A 22,400-nucleotide genomic window follows, 5' to 3' on the forward strand; every position below is an offset into this window, starting at 1 on the left:
CAAGCCTGTGAACGTAAGCTTCATAAAAGTTGTTTTAGTAAAGGGTTTTCCATAACTCAGCTGCACATATGTCGAAAATAATATTATTATTTTCTGTATCACGTAAGGGCTTTTTTTTTATAAATCTGGAAAAAATTATTATTTCATATATTACAATGGATAATGTTATTATTATGTGTATTTCTCGTGGGTTTTAAACCAATCAATAAGACTCTCATGTCGCGACTGGTCTAGAAAAATCTATAACCATTTGTTCTCAACATATTTTAAGCGTAACAAAATGTGACCCGATTTCAATGAAAATGACTCACTTGTGTAAAAGTACATGCGACGTTTATGTGAAAAGCCTGTAGGATTCGGCGTATAAGAACTACTCTAGAACATGTAAACATTTCAAGACAACAAAGCCAGTTCAAACCTGTGTTATTGGTTCGTGTCCCGTTGCTACAAACGTGCTCTGCCTTTGGGGTCGTGGGTGTTCTGAAAAAGCGAAGGTCAAATTCCACTATTTGTAAGACAAGAGAAGCTGAAGTGTTGGCTTCCCTCTAGTCTTTCATCAAAATTAGGGGTGGGTATGCAGGGATAGCTCTCTGTGGAACCTTGCACAGAAGCACTGAAACAAGCTGATAAAACTTGCATCAGATATGAACATCATAGAAAATCTAGTTATTATTATTATAACTGTAATTTATAAAGGTAATAATAATAAATTACCATAGTGGGACCCGTAGTAGTTTACTTCCAACTTTCCGCAGAAATTGACCATATTTTGTCAATTCTTATATAAAAAAAAATGACCACAAAAGCTTCAACTATTGGTACTAAAGCCAACGCTTTCATCTTAAAACGTTATGCAAATGAATTTTGCTGTTAAATTTTTTAGAATACTGGTCCACTCGTTAGTGTTCTGGACTGTGGATTTGAGGGCTTATGGATCGTGTTACGTTTCGACAAAATCACGCTTCTCATTTTCAGGCCGTGGCTACGTTAGAAGAGTGATGTCGAAAACCCCAGTAACTCAAGAGTTGGCGGTGGGTGCGGTCAACCAGTTTCCTTCCCTCTAGTCCTTCAATTGAATTTTAAAACTGCTCGAACTTAGGATTTTCCCGTCTGTAGCCCAACAGATTAGCCACTGGATATAAAGACTTGTGTTGGTTTAAGAATGAAAATTTACAGGAAATTATATTTATTATCTGTCATATTTTTAGCTTTGTTTCCGTTACATGCGTGTTTAGAGAATGTTAAGAATATATACACAAAGGATCTTTAATTAACATAATATATCGAGTTATAAAATTTAAACTGTCGTTCATAAGTATAAAGCAAATCAATTACAACAATTATTGAAAAAATTAATGAGATAAAGGCCGTCTTAATAGTATGAGTAATTTTACTCTATTGTACTTCAGTTATGGTTCAGTGATATGAATAATAATTGTTACATTAGATTTTTGCTGCATCTTATAATTATTTTAGTTACGTATTTTTAATATTAATTGTGATTTTCATTAGATTTATAATAATTCGTTACAGGATCACAACTTATTTTCGTATAAGATCCAATTAATGGTTTATCTTTAATATTTTTTGTCACGTAACTATGACATATAATATCCTGTTTGCGTGTTTGTTTCAATTCCACCCCCTTGAGCATCTCGTGTTTCACACGGATCTTTTAAGTGTGTCGTGTTCCAATGTTAAGCCTAACTTCTGGGTTCATAATTGTTAGGCACGAGTGTAAACCTATATTTTCACTTTCTTACAGGTATGAATGGAAACGCATTAAACCAAAACACTTTGTTTCCTTCTTTGATTGTAATTACCATATCGGATAATATAACTTAAAATTAACGAGTATATTGCAAAAATAACAATGTATAGGCATTACCTTCAAGATAATAACATATTTAAATGAACAAAACGTGATACATTGTAAAATACCTACCCCTATTTACTGCAGTATCCACATGTCTGGAGACTTACAACTCTAGGAACTAGGCTTTGATACCTGTGGCGGGCAGAGCACCGATTGTGCAGCTTTGTGCTCAATATACAAACAAACAGACATTGTAAAATTATAAAATTATATAGAGAATCTTCTAGGGATTTCTGAAACTTTTGGTAACACATTCTAATTCGTTCGCCCACAAAATAAATACCTATTTTTTAAAGACACAACGGTTAACAGAAGAAATGGGTCAGAAACGAGATTTAGAAGAATGTTTAAATTTAGGAATGCCTTCTTTCTTTCTTTTTACCACTGAGTGGATGACAGCTTCCAAGTTTTATACATTACAACGGTAATCAGTGTGTTGAAATAGCTACTTTTATAAAATAGATAAATATTCCTTATGTGGACTGCCAGGTACTAAGCACAAGGGACAAAGGATGTAGAATAGAGAGGAAAATAACAATAGAGATGTAACTTTGTAATCCACCTTTATTTGAAGAAACGAGATGATCTATTAAAGCACATAGTAACAGGAAGAATCGAATACTGTCTAAGTTTCCCATAACAACTCAAAATACACGCACAAATACACGTTTTATTAAGGTTAAACTACCTTATAATTTTTTCCCAGTAACATCATTGATGCCTAAGGTTATAAAACTATTTGGTACTGTAATTGTAGAAGTTGCGGTGGGTGGTGTTGATTGACTGCCTTCCCTCTAATTTATTACATGTATGTTAGGGACGGCTAGCACGGATACCCTCTGGTAGTGTTAGGCGATACTCAACAAAACAATAAACTTGTTATTTTATACGAGTCTCCGTATTAGTAAACAATATGAATGCATTTTCGAAATCTATTTAAGATATTTAAAAATTGCTTTATAATCAATATTACAATAATCAATTAATTATTAAATGGTTTTAAGAAATGTATGTAGGTGTTCTGCTAGTTTTACTGAGTATATTACCACCTGGTTGTAGGTATTTTTATTTTTTCCTCACATCTCATTTTTTTTTGTTACATGATTTTATTGTATGGTTTTCTTTTTCTTTGAAAATTAAATAAGATATTCCAACTAGTTGGATATTACAGGTGTTTGAATGATACTGTGTTTCTAAATGTCGGCCTGGCATGGCCAGATGGGTTAAGGCGTTCGACTCGTAATCTGAGGGTCGAGGGTTTCGAATCCCGGTCACACCAAACATGTTCGCCCTTTTAGCCGTGAGGGCGTTATAAAGTGACGGTCAATCCCACTATTTCTTAGTAAAAGAGTAGCCCAAAAGTTGGCGGTGGGTGGTGATGACTATCTGCCTTCCATCTAGTCTTACACTGCTAAATTAGGGACGGCTAGCACAGATAGCCCTCAAGTAGCTATGTGTAAAATATATAAAAAAAATTCTAAATGTTTGTTTTTCCGATGACTTTTAGTCCACATTTACAAAGGATGTTTTAAATGATTTGCCAACTTCCATTGATTTCTTAAATGTTTTGATAAGCACTTACTATGAATGTATTTTGTTGTGTTTTCTTTTGTAGCCAAGCATGGTTTATTGGTTAATTCTCCAGACTGTGTATATTATGGTTTATGGGTCGTATCGAGTTTTGACAAAAGCCACCTTTCTGACTTTGAGGGAACGTTACAAGTGTCGACCAACTCCCACTTCTACCAGAGTAACTCAAGAGTTGGCGATGAGTGATATTGACTAGTTTCCTTCTCTCTAGTTTATCAATTCATATTTATAACGGCTAGCAAATAAAATAGCTTTATATGGTTTCTTGTAAGCTCTAGAAACAAATAATACGCATGCACTTCGTATGTTTACAAAGAGAACTTTGACATAGAGGGATACAGTAGTGTTACTGTGGTAAGGCTGTGTTTCTGTATTTCCTTCCTAGGTGTGTTTGGTGTTTGCTCTCCCCTGGTTATGGCGAAATTTTCTTCTTTTTCTTAAAGAAGGTTTGATTTATAGACATGACATTTAACGTACTTGTGAATTTACTGTTGATTTGTGTAATACATGAGTTATGTGTTCTGTTTGACTATTATATAGGAATGGTGACTTTTTATCTTTCTTCTATTGGGAATCATTTAGGTGATTCACAAGTTCTGGAGTCTTGTCTATACTTTGTGATCATACAAAGAATTCGTCGTCAACATTTCTGATCTAAATCTTTCGTTTCAGAGTGTGAAAACTTTATCAACGAAATGATCCATGCAGGAGTTAGAGAACTCAGGTGATAAGGGTAAATTCCGGTTAAATGTTCTTGTCGCTGGTAGTAATTATCTTAATGTGAGAAGTAAATTGTGCTGATATATGAAGTTTTTGAGTTATATTATCTCAGAGATTATCAGTAAAGTGCATTCTTTGAGAGTCCATTGTTTTCAAGTTGATGAGGTGTATCCCTACAAATAATACTCCAGTACAAAGAAATTGATCATTGCGTATTGTTATTGTTTTCATAATCTGTACAAAGTAGACTGAGACCTTATCATGCAGGAATATGTTATCTATTAATCATTATATTAAATATCGCAGATATCTAGCTAAGAAGTGGATGAAGAATCCCAGCCGTTAACTACCAGACAGAGAGGGAAGTCTTGTTTGTGAATGTCAGATTGGCCATAAATGTTTGGTAGGCCACAAATGTCTGCTGTTACACACTAGTTTTGGTCGTTCTTTGTTTTTCTTCGTGTTACTTACTGGGTTAAGTTTTAATCTTTAATTTTTGTAACCATCTTCAACTAAAGTTTGGACAGAAAAATTATTGATCAAATATTTGACAAAATTTTAGTTTATTTGCTGTTAAACACAAAGTTACACAATGGGCTATCTGTGCTCTGCTCAACAGAGATACTGAAGCATGACTTTTAGCGTTATAAGCCCCTAGACCTACCCCGCTGGGCTACTTGAAGAGAGTTTACAAACAAGACCTTCCAACAGAACATATATATAACGTCTTTTAAATATGAGTTTAAGGACTTCATGGGTCAAGAAAACATCACTACCATCAATTATTGCCTCTTTTACTTTACGCTTAGAAACATTTTCTTGTTGTCAAATAAACTGGAATATCAGCTATTTATTTGTTGTCACGAGAAACTCGGGACACCAAATATTATTATTTTTTTTCAAACGATTTGCTATTTCCTGTTGCTTTTGTCAGGGCAGTTTTATAGCCCTAGCATAGGCTGGTAGGTTAGGGCGCTCGATTCTCATTCTGCAGGTCACAGGTTTGAATCCCCGTCACCAAACATACTCGTTCTTGAGGCTTACCGTCTAACTACCATAAGATAAAAAGTTATTGCCTAATAGAGAAAATACCTGTTCCCCGCTGGTACAGTGGTGAGTCTACGGATTTACAACACTAAAATCAGGGGTTTTATACCCCTCGGTGGACTCAGCAGATAGCCGATGTGGCTTTGCTATAAGAAAAATACAAACACACAAAAAATACCCGAACGGCTGACTATAGAACTAGTTGAAATGAAGAAGTTTTCAGAAAAGAGATATAGTTTTTGTCATTCTTGGTGTAAGCTGTCAGTTGTTTTGTTGTTATACGGTTAGGTGTGTGTCACCAACTACACTTGACTGTCAGAAGAGAATCTGCTGAGAACATATGGTTTCAGGAGTATGTGTCGACCAAACCTTCTTTGTGACGTTAAGGATGTATTATAAATTTGAGCATAAACTGAATGTATAACTTTTGGTACTAAAGATAAAACACAGTTTGACCTTCAATAAATTAAATATTGATTAAAGTAGTAAAATATTAAAATAATGTGTCTGTTTAGTTTACGGGTGAACACAAAGCTACATAATAAATGGGCCCATTATAGGTATCGAAACTGTTTTCAGCATCATAAGCCTTCAGACTTAACAATAAGCTGAGTATAACTTTGCTGAAGATTACAATAAGTTATGTTTATTGTTCTTAATTCTAATTTTTATCCGTTTTAAAAGAATAAACTGATATAATACTAAATTAACGAAATTTGCGTTATTCATTGTGAGCTAGTGAATTGGAAGATAACCATCTGATTTACCAAGAACACGACTTCATGAAGCTAGTGTTAGTTCTAACAATTCTTCAGCATGACAGACAGACACATGTATGTATATATACAGCCTTTTGATTCTAGTTTATTAGGAATTGCACCACAAGTGTTTACTAGTAGTTTTATGTTTTGAAAAACCAAGTCTATACGTTCCATGTGGAGGTTACCGAGTACTGACATAAAGGGTGGACCCATGATTAGTCATTCTTGTCATTGGTAGTAGTTGTCCTCGTGTTGGAAGTAAATTTATATAACAAATTATTGAGTTACATCATGTTGGAGGTTGTCAGTTGGATACATTCTTTGCGAGTCTTAACATTTTCAACTTGTAGGGAGTGTTCCAATATATAGAAACTGATCATTTTAAATATACATGTATTGCTCTTATAATTATACTATAATAATTTACGTATATTGTAAAGGACGTTAAGAACTGAATCTAACTTGCTGATTCATACGATCATTGTTGTTTTCTTTTATCTTAGGATCTTTCCATATTCACATATTTTTAGTGTATACTATCTCTCATAAAAGAATTATGCTATATAAGGAAAAAAAACACATAATAAAATATCAAAGCAAAAACTGGTAATCTACAAACCTTTCGGATATAACGTTACTGATAAATTGAAAGAGTTAACAGAAATGTTGCTGTCTGTGTTTTCTGCTTTTAACGTATAAAAGGCCATCTTACGGTGGAAAAGGCATTTGAAGTATCAAGCAATTGCCTAATTAATTTTGATATGTTAATTTTGTTACTGTGTAGTTCTACATATTTGTACAGAGAAGGAGAAACAAAGACGTTTTTATCGGAATTATTTTCTGTATTTCAAGTTATAAGAACACTAGAGTTCTACTAACATATCTTAAGTAGTTTATAAGTGACTTTCACGTGCGTAATGATACTCTGAATAAGTTATGAACAATCGAAGCTTTTAATCCGAGTATTAATACGCTCAACCCTATTTTTTATATATCCATTCTTCTACAAGAATATAAAGAACACATATTATGTCTTTCTTATTACGTTTCTATTTTTTAAGAGTCATGAACCTGGATCCTCCTAGTTGATCAAAACTTGCATAAAAATCGTTTATTACTGAAATTAGAATACAAAGTCTGTTTAATTATGAAAAAGGAGGGGTTCTTAAATATTCATATACAGCGATTGATAGCTGCTTTCTTGAATATTTCGATTGTGTTACAAAAGATGATTGGAAAGAGGATTTGATTAGATGGGCTAGAATGTAATTTAACTCATTTTTTTAATCCAAGTTTAAAATTCTAATGTGTATGTAATAAGCTAATTACATTACCTCCATACAGTTGTAATGTACAGAGCTTTGATTTAAAGGTTTCGCACTTGTGAAAACTTGATCATATAAATAATCTATCATAACATTCTGTTTTTAAACTAAGACGAACACTTGGTAGAACGTAAGTGCTTGACTTACGGTCAATTCTTTATCTAGTTAGTGGGTGTAAGAATTTAAAGTATATCCAACACATGTGCGAGTACGTTTTCCTCTAAGGTTTGACCCTAGAGTGAAAGATTAAACCACTGAATTTTATTACCGGTTTGTCTGTCAGTAACTTAGTATTTGCTCCGAAAATATGCAACACACATTGAGGCTCACATGACGTGTAACAATAAAATATAGGCTTAGATGTGACATTATAACGGAGGTTAATGTTAATATAAAATTAGCAATGTCTATCACTGTTTTATCCCCCTGAAGTATGCAGTAATAAGAAGAAACATTATTTTTTATTTACATATAAAGTTTGGTAAAATACACAAACATTGCTTGACAAACACCGATTTTTTTATTATTTGCTCTGGATCTAGCATGGCCTCGTAATAGAATGTTGGTCTGTGAATCTAAAGATTCATGGTTCGTATCCTCTTGCTGCAACCCGTTCTGTCTGAGTGATGGCAAAATCGTACTAATCGATTAGAGTAGCCCAAATGTTAGCGGTGAGTGCTATTGCTTAACTGCCTTACCTCTAATCTGTCAATTCAAGTGTTAGTGCAAATAGTTCTCGTGCAGCTTTTCGCGAATATTCGAAAGAGTTTCGTCTTTGTTTATTTGTTAAGCACAAAGCTTCACAATGGAAGATCTATACTCTGCGCAGCGCATGTGTCAAAATTCGATATGTAGCGTCATAAACCTTCAGGAAATCAACCGGAAAGTCATTTTGTAAAATAGTTTTCAGGTTATCACATGACTAATGTATAATGTTTGTACACAACACGTTTTCAGGTATAAATAGTAATGTGTTTTGTTTACAAATGCAGTAAATACGAAAGAGCTTTCGTTGCGTCTTAACAGAACAGTATTGGTGTTTTTACTGTAAATAAAATGACGATTGTTTTTTATTGTTTTCGATAAAACCTGCTGTTTGTTTTGTTTAATTAATAGCTCTATTGTGAAACGTATACAGTTTTGTAAAGGAGAGCTAATTCTCTTTTATCTATAAAATGTTGAATTTTGCAATATTGCTCATAACATGTTTATGAATGAATGGTGATGTTTCTGGAAACGACATGGAATAGGAGCAAAATTAAATTAACCAACGAGAAACTCTAGTAACAAGTACACAGTAAGAAACCACGTGCATCTGATGATACGAAATCCTTGTAAACTTCAGAAATTTAAAATTATTTTATTGTATGGTTTTGTAAACGGTTCTGGTATTTACAATGTCATTTTATCATAAACTGTTTACATTTCGTTAAATTAATAATAATTAAAAAGGCGTGAATGTAAAAAAATACTGGTCTAGTTTAAACTATAAATCACAGAATTGTTGAATTAACTTGTAACACAAATAGTTTGTGACTATTGTTTAAATCTTATTATCATACTATTAATATTTGTAATCGTCACGGTTAGAATAAAATATCTTAATTTTGATCGCTGCACTTCAGTATCTCAGTTCTGAACGTTTACAAATTTGTGTTGATATTAGACCTGTCTTCTTAGAAAATGGCAACTGCTGTATTCTGTGCTCTGCACGTTGCCTCGTCTATAGTTCCTCATCAATTTCTCCTCCTTCTCTCTTCCCCTGCTCTTTTCCTTCCCTCCCTCTCCTTTACTACAACTGGCTGCGATTAGAGGTAGTTTCAACCCTTTGATCCCGGTCCAGAAACTCGCACATCTGCCTTATAGTTCTGCGCATGCATCTATGGATTGTAAACGAACGTGATAGAAGAGTAAGTTCCTGGTGGAAACAAAGGATGACCTGACTAATAGGATGACTCATGAGAATGGGCGAGGCTCGCTAGAGATAGGGTACGCTATTTCAACCGAATGAGAACCGTTCTAAACTTTCATTTCATGATAACGAAAGTCTGTCTTATAAAGACAGATGTGTCTCCATTTCTTATGAATAAAGAGAGCTAAAATAGCACATATACATACTTAAAATCAATGCATTCACACTATTACACTAATTCTTTCATAATTTGAACCCTAAAGTAAATGAGCTGTGTTACTGAGTGTAGTTTCAGAATAGATAGAAAAGCTTACCAAGGTTTCACAAACCTCTTTGTTTATTAGAATATAATATATATGTATAAAGCTACAAAGATTCTAAAGCGTGAAAAAGTAATTTAACTGAAGATATAAAAGTGTACTTCTTATGATATTACTGACTTTGCACTCGATAGAATTTGGTTTTGAAAAAAAGTGTTTCATTTCAGTGTTATGACACGTATACGTAATTTATATATATATATATATATATATATATATTTGCAGAGTATAATTACATTTAAGTATAATGAACAAATTTTTTATCTCCTTTTATCTCCTACAACAGATGTATATGTACCAGAGAGACGTATTTTAATTACAGCCATATAAAACTTTCTAGTACATTCAAATTAATAAAATAATATAGATAATACTGTCGTAAATGTATTTTCAGTTTCCAGCAACGTTTTATTCTTGGAAAGTAAGCAAACAAACAAACCACTATTACCTTCAGTTCCTGTTGATACAAGTCAATAACTGTTAAACTCTATCATAGACACAGTTACAGTATCTTTACTAGAACGTTACCAGTGTCCAACCTGTATAGCACTTAGACGGTCAACACCAAATACTCCTATTCTTGGTCAATGGAATTTTATTTTAAGATTCATTCTTAATAAACTAATTATCTTTAAAAAAATAAACAGTGCTAGAAGAACATATGTTTTTAATATATATGCAAATTGAAGGTTAGTGGTAAATTTTCGTTGTAGTAACGTATCATTTTATCTGCGTTCAATTAGTAACAGTAAAAATGACGTTTCGTTAATGTTAAATGTAACCTAGAATGTCAGATGCTCATACAAACTGAATTTATTTTGGGACGCTTCAGCCTTAGGCTTACTTCAGGAAAACAATATAATAACAGAATAAGACATATAATAAGTTGAAATCATAAACACGAGTCACAGGATGAGACATGTTAATAATATATGATAAAATATGAATAAATCGTTAATAGCAAAGTATCAAACAAAACATAAGATATATACACGAACACAGAAAATACAAACGTTGTACAATAAGTCCATTTAGTAAGAGTGGTTAGAAGAAACCCTTTTTTTTTCCTTTACAGCTTTGTTCATATTAATATAGGGTTAGGTAACTAAACAAAACAACATAGAAGACTCTTTTTACATTTTACCTAGTTACTTTTATTACAACCAGATGTGTTTTTTTGTCTACTTTTCACCATTGCGTCACCCTATATTATTACAATGTGATTATTTATGTAAAAAAATCACAGAAAATTATTAGAAAGAAAATAGAGGTAATAATAAAAAGAAATAGGTAAGAAGTCGGTTATGACAGGAATATTAACAGTTACTACCTTTATCCGTACTTTAGATCTATTGAATATCTAGCCGTACGGAATCGTGATGTGTTTTTAAAGGAAAACATTAACCTCATATGACTTTATTTATGTGTTTAACAGCTTCAAAACAGTGTTTACTATGTACATTAAATTTTCTTATAGATACTTAACGTTTTGAGATCAGTATAGAATAGTTTGTAATATTTCGCCTAAGGTGGACTTTTATTATCTAGAGTTACATTTCTAGAGCTTTCAAATAGTAAGACCAGGAAACAAAAAAATCTCGAGTATAAAAAAACAAACAAACAACATCTCCATAAAGAAAGTTATTTCAAACATTATTGTTTTTTATTGTTTCTCTAGATAACGTAGAAATTATGTACACGAACTTTTGTACAATCATCTGCATTTAAAAGTCTGCCTGGATATGTTTTTGATTCTTTGTCTCATAGATTCTTCTCACTATAAAGGCAGGTGGATCAAATAAGAAATTCCAGACATACACATAATAACACTGTATTAACTGTACAATCATTGTTCCCAGTAATACTTGTTTGATGTGTGAGAGCTAACCTGATCACATCACTTTTTAATCTTTCAAGCAGGTTTAGACAAAAGGCTGGATTTACATTTGGGTTCATTTGCCATGTGAAATATTATGTTGCATGCAAGTAAAGATCCATTCTGATGCAACACAGATCACGTATTCTGATAAAGTGATACTTAGAAAAACCGTATTGAATTTATAATTACATAAGTAACAGAAAAACCACCATTTTTCTAAGCTTCACATCAACTTTTGTTTTAAAGTAAACGAACTACAGAGATAAGAATTAAAAATTAATCCACTAATTAACACACTTAATGTATCAGTCTTACTTGGAGCGCATGCAACATCATAAAGAAAACGCTTATAAAAAAATTAGAATATGTTGACTCATTAGTTAAGTATCTTTGTTACAAGCAACACTTTCGGTCATAATCCCAGCATCTTACATCATTATGTCTGAAATTTATAATCTCATGTGAAAAATTTTGACTGTCCGGTAACTTAAGAAAGCATTAAGTCGAATAGGATAAATGTCAATATATATTGTATATTCAACAAAGCTCTAAAGTTAACGGCACATTAATTACATAACTTCAATAAGTGTAAACATTCCAGTAAGACACATGTGCGAATTGAAAACCTACTTCGAAACTTATAGATTTGAAGCTTTATGGTAACGAATTGTTGCGTTATTTCTTCGGTGTTTACGTTGGAACGTTTGCTTGTTTTTGATTTAAGCACAAAGCTACACAATGGGCTATCTGTGCTCTGCTCATTACGGGTATCAAAATCCTGTTGCTAGCTGTGTGCCACTGGGGGGGGGGGCAAAACGTTTGTCTAATATTCATTAATTTTCTTTAGTACTATCTTCCTTCTTAATATCTTCATCTGATAATTTACCTTATTTTTCGTTTAGTTATTAATATTTTTGGTTTTCACATGATTTATTTTGATATAACTCAAAGCAGTGAAGACTGTAGTTTTACGCTATTAAGGACTGTCCTCCTTATTAAGTCTCTTTGTTACGTGATTGTTCATTAGTTTCTACGTTTTGGTTAAATGTTGCTAACTGTTATGTTGACTATACTTCTAACATATAATTGGCATTATTATTTTCCTTGTTGATTTCGTTAACGAAAAGTCATGAACGTTATAATGAACTAGCCGACGCTCTTTTGTCGTGTATTTTGTAAGTTGACTGACAACTGAGTTTGTCACGACTTTTCATACTTTTCTTTTTTGTTGATGAACGCCACCGACATTGGCAAGAGAAAAGTGAACATACGCATAAAGTAGTATGTAACAGCGTAAATCTGGGCCTACGCCTCAAGTTTGTATTCAGTAAAGTAAAAATGAATATACACCACAAATTTGTATTCATTTAAGTGAAAGTGAGCCAACTCCACATGTTTGTATTCAGTGAAGTGAAAGTGAGCCAACTCCACATGTTTGTATTCAGTGAAGTGAAAGTGAGCCAACTCCACATGTTTGTATTCAGTGAAGTGAAAGTGAGCCAACTCCACATTTTGTATTTAGTGAAATGAAAGTGAGCTAACTCCACATTTTGTATTTAGTGAAATGAAAGTGAGCTAACTCCACATGTTTGTATTCAGTGAAGTGAAAGTGAGCCAACTTCACATGTTTGTATTCAGTGAAGTGAAAGTGAGCCAACTCCACATTTTGTATTTAGTGAAATGAAAGTGAGCTAACTCCACATGTTTGTATTCAGTGAAGTGAAAGTGAGCCAACTCCACATGTTTGTATTCAGTGAAGTGAAAGTGAGCCAACTCCACATGTTTGTATTCAGTGAAGTGAAAGTGAGCCAACTCCACATGTTTGTATTTAGTGAAGTGAAAGTGAGCTTACATCATCGGACAACTATAAATCTTTCAGTTGGAAATTTAGAGGCAGTGTAGTGGTACATATATCTGTGTGTGTTTTGTACATATAATAAAGAAAGGGAAGTTATAATAAGTGATTATCAGATTGGTGTCTATACTTACAATGGTTATATAACTAAAACATTTCGTTACGTTAACCACTGATGACATTAAGGAAGGCAGAAAGGGAGATTATTTTGAGTTGACTTCCCACTTTTGTCGCCTACATATAATCTTATTAAAATACCATTGCAGTAAATAGAATGAGAATAATTTATAACCAGCTTATTTAATTATTAATTTTTCCTTAGCTTTGAATAGCTTAGAAAGCATGTTATGGATTTTTACAAACCTAATCGAAAGAAGAGAATCCGGAATTTTGTTTCTAGAAAACAAAAACTTATATAATAAACCCTTTGGCAAAAACAAAAATCCTCACGTTGGTTTTTAACTGGACAAAAACAGAAATTAATCAGAGATACAATTACTTCTGTTAATGTGTTATGAATGAACAAGAAATGTCATATTTCACCTATACATTCTACTAAATAAAGTCAACGAGGATTTTGTGCAGAAGTATATATACAAAAGAACGTATCTCTATCCAGAAAAGCATAATAAGACAACAGCGTGTAATTTAAAATAAATAAATTCATAAATATTTTAATATGTAACTAGATGTAGTAAAAAACCACATATGTATTTTAACCACATGCAAGACTAAAAAATAAATAAACGAAAATCACCAGATTAGTGCTTTTATGAAACCTAGAACCTGTATAGACTTGTTTATTGTTAAGTGCAAAACTCGATCTGCCCATCATAAATATCTATACCCAATTTTTAGAGTTATGAGCCTGCAGACTTACCGATGACAGAAGCCTGTGGGGCATTACGTATAGTTCAGTCGTATTGCAAAGTAGAATCAAAATACACGCATCAACCTCGTATATGTTAGATAAAAAAAAAAGTTTCCTCCCTTAAACAGTTCTCTTATTAACTCTGACCTAGTGCAGTACTCTGTAAATATATTTATATAGTATTGCGTGTGCATTGTTATCAAACCAGACGTAAAGGGTGCGGTGTTAGAAGGATGGATGGCTTTTCGTACAGTGAAATGATGTAATGATATCCTGATCGTGCACGTGTTCGATGTTCGTGTTAAAAACACAGTTGTCTTTGTTTGAATACATATATAGTGATCTAGGAGGTTCAATCAATGTAAAACCTTAATGAAAATACCAGCAGACCTCAGTTCATGCCAAGTTTAGTGGGTGAGGTTATGTTGTGATCATTCGGCCTTTCTGTGCATAGAAGAAGTAAACCTATGATCACGCTATCAAAGGCCCCTAAACCTTCTCTTGATATAAATTACAAGTTGTTGTATACATATAAAGCTTCAGGGTTTTGTAACCAACCTTGTGCAATTTATTTTTAGAGTATAGTGTGGTTAAAAATTTGGGGAGTATCTTTCATATTATAGTAGAATAACTTGTGGATGATGATTGTACTTTCAAGACAAAGAAATTTTTACTTTGAGTAACTCAAAGAACAGTGTAAGAGTAAACTCCAAGATTTGCAGCAACTGTCGATGTGTGAAAACCTATAACAGCAAAACAAGATAAGTTTCTTACATGATGATAATTCCATCTATATAATCCTGTACTTTATTCATTGAATTCTATTTGTTTCTGATCATTCTTGTCCTGCTGATTTATTGTATACTGAAGATAGAACAACTGAGAATGACACGACGGATTTCAGGAAATTTTATCGTACTTTCTGTACGTTTTAAAAGATATCTTATTGAGTAACGTATTAATAAGCGTTCAAAGGTTATAAAGTTGTGATCGAAATGTGAAATCAAACCAAAAAGTACGTAAACTTTCACAGGACTCTGTTCAGCAGTTACCTGGCGTCATTGAGCTATTTCAAACGTGAAGGACCAATGTTATGTGCGAAAAAAATCTAAAAAATAATGAAACCTTAGTTTTATTATTCTGAAGCATTAATTCACTTTAAGATGCTAATGAATAAATGACATTTTCTTTATTTGGTGGCGACCAAACTTGATATTCAAAACGAGCTGTAAGATATGAAGAGATGCTTTATGGCAACATTCTAATACCGAAGATGATATGGTTTGGATTCGAGTTGAATCGTCGGTGTAAATTCTAGTCTAATATTTAATGTCTTCCTAATTCTACACAGCCCACACATCTAACAAATCAAACAGAAAAGTTTATTATTATCCTAACACTATCTGTGCTGTTGATAAGTGATTTAACTTCTTTTTTTTTTTTTTACTAAACACAAATTCGAATCACTTGAAGTAATTTGTTCTTCAAAAGAACATTTCTAATATCGAAAACTTAAATAATTTTAATTATCATCTTCAGTTTCAGTTTTGAAGTTCATTTCATAATATTTTTACATTTTGCATAACATAAAGTATTATACATGTTTGACGATTGTAGTAGAACAAAACTTGAAGTACAGATTTTGTAATTAAAATCAATTTTATGTGCCTTTTTCTTTTGGTATGTGGAATACACCCAACTTGCAGTCAAAACTCTAGCTGCCCTTCCCCACATAATTAATTGGTAAAGAAGGAGGTACGTTCATACCTTGTAAAACCAAAACGATAACAATCAGTTTAACATTTCCAGACTTGGACTTTTCCAAGTCAAATACTTTACCTGGAGTCATAACGAAAAGAATAAACTTGTACAGTTAAAAATATATAGGATTTCAGTACTTGCTGTCAGCATCTATCTGTTTTTTGTTCTCTTTTAACTAAACACCTCATGTGCTTCTTTTATCAAAAGTTATTTAGATATCCTTAACCCTTAAACGGCGGACATCTTCAATTGATGCTGCTACCCACAACATTCCCACTGTTTAAGGGTTAAAAAGGATGATTATTCTCGTGTTAAATTGGAATCAAAAAGAAAATTATCATTCGTTGTGTAATGTATTTTATCTGTACACCTGCTCACTATCTGTTTAATGGCAATCACGATCCAGTTTTAAGTACTTAATGCTGAAGTTCAAACATAAAAAGTCATGAAATAGTGGCTGATGTTATTTACTTTTGGTATTGTATTAACTTATATTAACATTTTGGGTCCCTGACAAGAATTAGTTTAATAATTATATAGTTGACGTTAATTGCCAGTTTTCTGCTCCACTATAATTAGTTTTTTTTATATTTTATCTTATAAAACACCATTACTGTACGTATACTTGGCTGTTAATTTCTAAATTTTCAGTAGTATAATAGTTATTAACGTAAGTAGAACATTAATAATATTGTCCAGTAGTAACTTACGTAAGCAGCAACATAATTAGTAGCATAAATGATTGACGCAACAGATAATAAAATTATTAAATGCTATCATAGTTGGTGTGATTTAGTTCTGTGTTGACATAGTTATTTATTAAGATAGTTTTGAAACAGTGTATTTATGTACAGTGTAACATAAATGTGTAATAGCCTTGTTGCTGACATTCTATTGTGCTCCACTGACAATGGTATTAGTTGATGTGGAAACCTATCTCATTTTCTTTTTTATCCCCTGATTATTTTTTAATTCAAATGACCACTATATTTCCAATGTTCTGGAGACTTTCCAAAGAAAAACTATAAGTCTATCTGGAAAATGTATAGCATATTTGTTATGGTGTTAACACCTTTTTCTGGAAGACCTGGCATAGCCAGATGATTAGGGCGCTCGACTCGCAATCTGTGGGTTTGAATTCCTATCACACCAAACATGCCTGCCCTTTCTGTCATGGAGCAGTACAATGGTACGGTCAATCCCTCTATACATTGGTAAAAGAGTAGCCCAAAAGTTGACTGTGGGTGTTGATAACTAGGTGCCTTCCCTATAGTCTTACACTGCTATATTAGGGACGGCTAGCGCAACTAACCCTCGTGTAGCTTTTTGTAAATTTACACAAACAGACCCCTTTCTAGACTGATGATGTATGATTATAATTACTTATGTTTGCCATAACACAGTAGTGTTAGATCTAGTAACTGTCTAACATTACACTCTTTATTCAGTTCCTTAGGGCATTTTCTGAAATAAAAAGATGATTTAACAGTATTTGAACCACACCATGTAAGAATGACGCGTTTTGTTCAATACAGAGACATAATAAACAATCTAGTGGTCCGAACACTATTTATATAGGCTATTTTTCATACAAATGCCATGCCATGTTTTTGTGTCCAAGCTGGCCTGATGAGCTCTTTATTGAACGAAAAATGTCGTCAGTAACGATGACAGACATAGTGTGGTTGAAATACATATTCTTCTAGAAAAATCCCAAGGGGCTGAATAAAAAATGTAATGTTGAAAATATAATAGGCCTAATACTAATGTTTTATTCCGAATATAATTAAGAATATAAAATATAAAAGTAAATGAACGAAGAAGTCATGAGATATTTATCACACTAGTACATAATATACCAAAATAATATAATGCTAATTATACATATATCAGAATTAAAGCGAAATTTCTTTAAACTAATGGTCCGACAACATGCTAAACTTAAAAGATAAAAACACTCCTGCACATTTCAGACGTGGAGTAAGATTCTTATAATCACTTGATAATTGTCGAAATGAAAATGTCGTACTTGATTTGCTGACATGAAAGTAAAAACAGATGCAAAAGTGTAATACTAACTTATACTAAATATTGGAGTGAAAATGTTATAATCCTTGATATTATCACGAGTTGAACATGAAGGTAGGACTATAGAAATAGCCTAATATCATTACTTACCAAAGAGGAAAGAAGGGTACAATGTTATATTCTGTGATATTGCCACTTACTGAACATGGAGATAGGACAATAACAATAAGAGCCTAAAATTATCACGCACTAGATAAGAGGGGTGGCAATGTTATGTTTTCTGTTGGTACTACAACTTGTTGAACATGGTAGTATGACTATAGAAACAGTCTACTTCCAACACGCACTTAACAGGGGGAAGAGATAACAACGTTATAACTATGTGACACTACACCATGTTGAACATGGTAGTATGACTATAGAAACAGTCTACTCTCAACACGCACTTAATGGGGTGGAAGAGATAACAACGTTATAGCTATGTGACACAACACCATGTTGAACATGGTAGTATGACTATAGAAACAGTCTACTCTCAACACGCACTTAACAGGGGGAAGAGATAACAACGTTATAGCTATGTGACACTACACCATGTTGAACATGGTAGTATGACTATAGAAACAGTCTACTCTCAACACGCATTTAATGGGGTGAAAGAGATAACAACGTTATAACTATGTGACACTACACCATGTTGAACATGGTAGTATGACTATAGAAACAGTCTACTCTCAACACGCATTTAATGGGGTGAAAGAGATAACAACGTTATAACTATGTGACACTACACCATGTTGAACATGGTAGTATGACTATAGAAACAGTCTACTCTCAACACGCACTTAATGGGGGGAAGAGACAATAACGTTATAGCTATGTGACACAACACCATGTTGAACATGGTAGTATGACTATAGAAACAGTCTACTCTCAACACGCACAATGTTTTAACTATGTAATACTGCAACGAAAGAAGATCTAGTTTTATTATAACGATGAAACTTTTACAATTTATGTGATTCCATTACTTCCTAAACTTTGTAGTAATGATTACAAAAATTATTGTATTTATGCGATCACAACATTTTTAAGTTGTAAGTAAAAGAAATAGAATTTCACGCTACTGTAACTTGTCAAGTGGGGAGCTAGATCTGTGGGCTACATATTAACTTCCTTGCATGTGTGGACAATGTTTTGTCGTTGTTGTTTCTTTGTTATAGAAGAAAACGTTTTCTGAACTATAATATACGGTTTTACTGATTTTTACACACTGGACAAGGAAAATGTGCAAGTTGTTATTATGTTTTATTGGAATGTGTGATTACTAATATTCTCTCTTCACTATTAATCTCTTAAACTTTCCAGAAGTAGTGACTTCACAGCGTAGAAGCTGCTTTTCATCTTTTTTCCAGGCAGTTTGAAGTCCATTGAATTTATAGTTGGCAGTCATGTCTCATAAGAAAATTACTCTTGAAACGGATTTGCTGTCATGCATTTAGTTTAATATCTACGTTTGTTTCAGTTTAACGCATGGAACGCATATTGGAGTTGTAAGGGCTGTTTAAAAATCTAATACGTAACGTACGTAACATAATAAATCGGAGCCTCGTCCGAGGTAAATTATGAAATTTTTATGTTTATTAACATATTATAAATACATGTTTATGCGTATATAAGAATGATTAAATACCGGTCTAAATAATTCTACTCGTAAGCTTTACAAGAACCATAATATATAGGAAAATACTTATGTTGTACAACCGGTTTAAATTTCAGACTTCAGGTATCTTTACAACTCGCGTTTGGTTGATCTGCTGTTGAGGTCAGGCTACTTATTCAAGCGAGCCCTCTAGTATTCAAAAAGGCCTCGAGGATTTTTATTTCCTTTGTAACGTTGCCTAATCACCTTAAATCATCTTTATTGTTAATTATGCAATAACAGCCTCCAGTATTTAGTCTTTCTTCGCCCAGCCCAAGAACTTTCCCTGGATGTTACACACATAACTCAGCAAATCCTGTCAGGTGTTACGTGAAAGAGTTCATTGTATGTAAGTTGTCTTACCTAACGCTTCCCAGTATTTTAATCTTTTAATCTAAAGACTTTAAAAGAAAGTGAGACCAAAATTATTATTAATTCTTTACATATGTTTCATGACTGACTCTCATATATCTTTTTACTCAACGTGACAAATTGACAACTTATTCAAAATATAGACTGTATTAATGATAAATTGATTACTAATTCTAAAATTAAAGAAACGTTTTAATTATAAGTACAGAACAGATTGTTTATTTGTGTCATTAGAGAAAGCCAACAGGACTTTAAACAGTGAATCTAACTATTTTTTCACTGCTAATCAGATGATATGCGACATATCCATATAAAGAATAATGAGAACATTATGGACATGAGAGTAATAAAAACGATGTGATATTTCACATGTACTTTATTTTCTACAAGGTGATATAAATATTGCGTTAAAGTTCCGAGAACCCAGATTAGTTCCACGTCAGCATTAAAACACCTAAAGTCAATTTCAACGAGCAACCACTATTTATTTATTTAAAAATATATTTTGTTTATGCTACGTTGTGACGTTTTCAATAAATAATATAATATGGCATTAAATTAGGTCAAAGAAAATCGGCATGTGTCGGAAACGCAAGTTTCAAATTGTTTTTATTAAAATAATTTGAATCATAAGCCCATTAAAGTGTTTAAAAAGTTCTACGTTATTTTGTGAGGGATGCTAAAACCACATCTTAGACCTGTTTTATTAACTGCTGTTATTAATTAAAACAATATGTTTTCTGTAACTTAGTATTGAGGTAATATATATATTTGACAACATTTTAGTATTTGAATGTTGTCTGAATAGCTTTACAACTTTGCTACAAATCAAACGTTGTATGTATAAACACAATGTTTCTTCTCTCACCTGTTTGGAAATAAAAATAATCTGAAATAAGAACCTGAGGAATACAGCGTTTTTAATATAAAAGTAAAGATCTGTAATTAAACCTTTTGTAATTGTGCGAATCTCTTCTAACTAGTATGTATGTAAGTTAGAAAGAAAGCTCTTTCCTTTGATGATTTCACTCCAAGCTACACTCGAGGGTTCGAATCTCCGTCACATCAAACATGCTCGCCCATTCAGTCGTGGGGGGCGTTATAATGTGCAGTCAATCCCACTATTCGTTGGTACAAGAGTGTTCCAAAGGTTGGCGGTGGGTGGTGATGACTAGCTGCCTTCCTTCTAATTTTAGCCCCCCGCTAGTACAGCAGTATGTCTCCGGATTTACAACGCTAAAATCAGGGGTTCGATTCCCTTCGGTGGGCTGAGCAGATGGCTCGATGTTGCTTTGCTATAAGAAAAACACACCCAAGCTACACAAGGGCTTTCTCCACACAACTGTTTCTAAATTGTAATTGATATTCTAAGAAGAAGGCAATCATTTAACAACACGCACCGCCATCCTATGAGCTACAGTACCCTAATAGAGAAAGTGGACAATCGCTCTTACCGCGCCTACGGCCACAAAGCGGAATGAGTTGGAATAGACTGCGAACCACGAATCTTCGAGTTATTTCTCAAGACGGTTGTTATGATCTCGAACTCAACTTTGTGGGTAGGTTACGTTCTCTTCAGAAGAGAATAGCTGAAAAGTTACCACGTTTATATGCGATAGCATTAGAAATTGAAAATATTTTATTTTTCTAAAATAGAAACAATTATTTGGATGTAGAAATTAAACTAATTAAACAAATAATGATATTAATTTTATATTTTTTATAAAAGGATAATAAAAACCCAATATACGATTTACTCTCTGCTAAGATTAATATGCCTTATTTTTCTGTTATAGGTAAATAACAGATTCCGTTAAATATGTAGTAAATTGCAATATTTCACCGCTAATGTTGAAATATTGGTATAAAAATAATTTTGATGTACTTGCTAAAATAACACACCATCAAATAAAACTATTAAAGTATTTTGATGTAAATACAAAAATATACAGGGTGTTCGGAAAGTCACTGTGCACTTATATATTTATTAACAGACATGTTTCAATATAGAATACAGGAGGTAAATAAGAATGACAATTATAAACAATGTTGAAAGTGACCACTGTTGGCATACATATAGGTATGGATCCTTCTTATTTTGTTTCTAAACACCGCTATCAGTTGCTGGCTTGAAATAGACTGAATGAATGCTGTTATCGCTGCTTTCAAAACTGCACAGTGACTTTCCGAACACCCTGTATAATAATACAAAGTAAACATTAAAAACTATTTTGTTTAAAATTTCCGGGAAATAATTTTAGTTAAGTCGTTTAAACATTTTGGTGCAATTTTCACATTGTATGTTTCTTTATTCGTAATTAAACACAAAGCTACGAAATGCTTTATCCGCGCTCTGCCCATCACTGGTACTGAAACCCGGT

The 22,400-nt window shown here is 32.8% G+C and overlaps 2 long non-coding RNA genes across 7 annotated transcripts in view; one reads left to right on the plus strand and one right to left on the minus strand.

Annotated features, from left to right (window-relative positions):
* The window catches only part of LOC143249010 (uncharacterized), a 104,129-nt gene that overhangs the window by 77,083 nt on the left and 4,646 nt on the right, over positions 1 to 22,400 (minus strand). Inside the window, exon 2 of one of the 4 annotated variants that reach the window (XR_013027359.1) lies at positions 20,923 to 21,314. The exons of 2 other annotated variants lie outside the window; for them this stretch is intronic. This is a non-coding gene — a long non-coding RNA (uncharacterized LOC143249010). Of the gene's footprint in view, positions 1 to 20,922; positions 21,315 to 22,018; positions 22,215 to 22,400 lie in introns of those variants that run through there. One more of the 4 variants, XR_013027350.1, reaches the window with a different exon arrangement.
* The window catches only part of LOC143249021 (uncharacterized), a 101,697-nt gene that overhangs the window by 27,952 nt on the left and 51,345 nt on the right, over positions 1 to 22,400 (plus strand). The gene's annotated exons all lie outside the window — the stretch shown is intronic.

The sequence above is a fragment of the Tachypleus tridentatus genome, chromosome 1 (genome assembly GCF_004210375.1).
Source record: "Tachypleus tridentatus isolate NWPU-2018 chromosome 1, ASM421037v1, whole genome shotgun sequence".
Classification (NCBI taxonomy): Eukaryota; Metazoa; Arthropoda; class Merostomata; order Xiphosura; family Limulidae; genus Tachypleus; species Tachypleus tridentatus.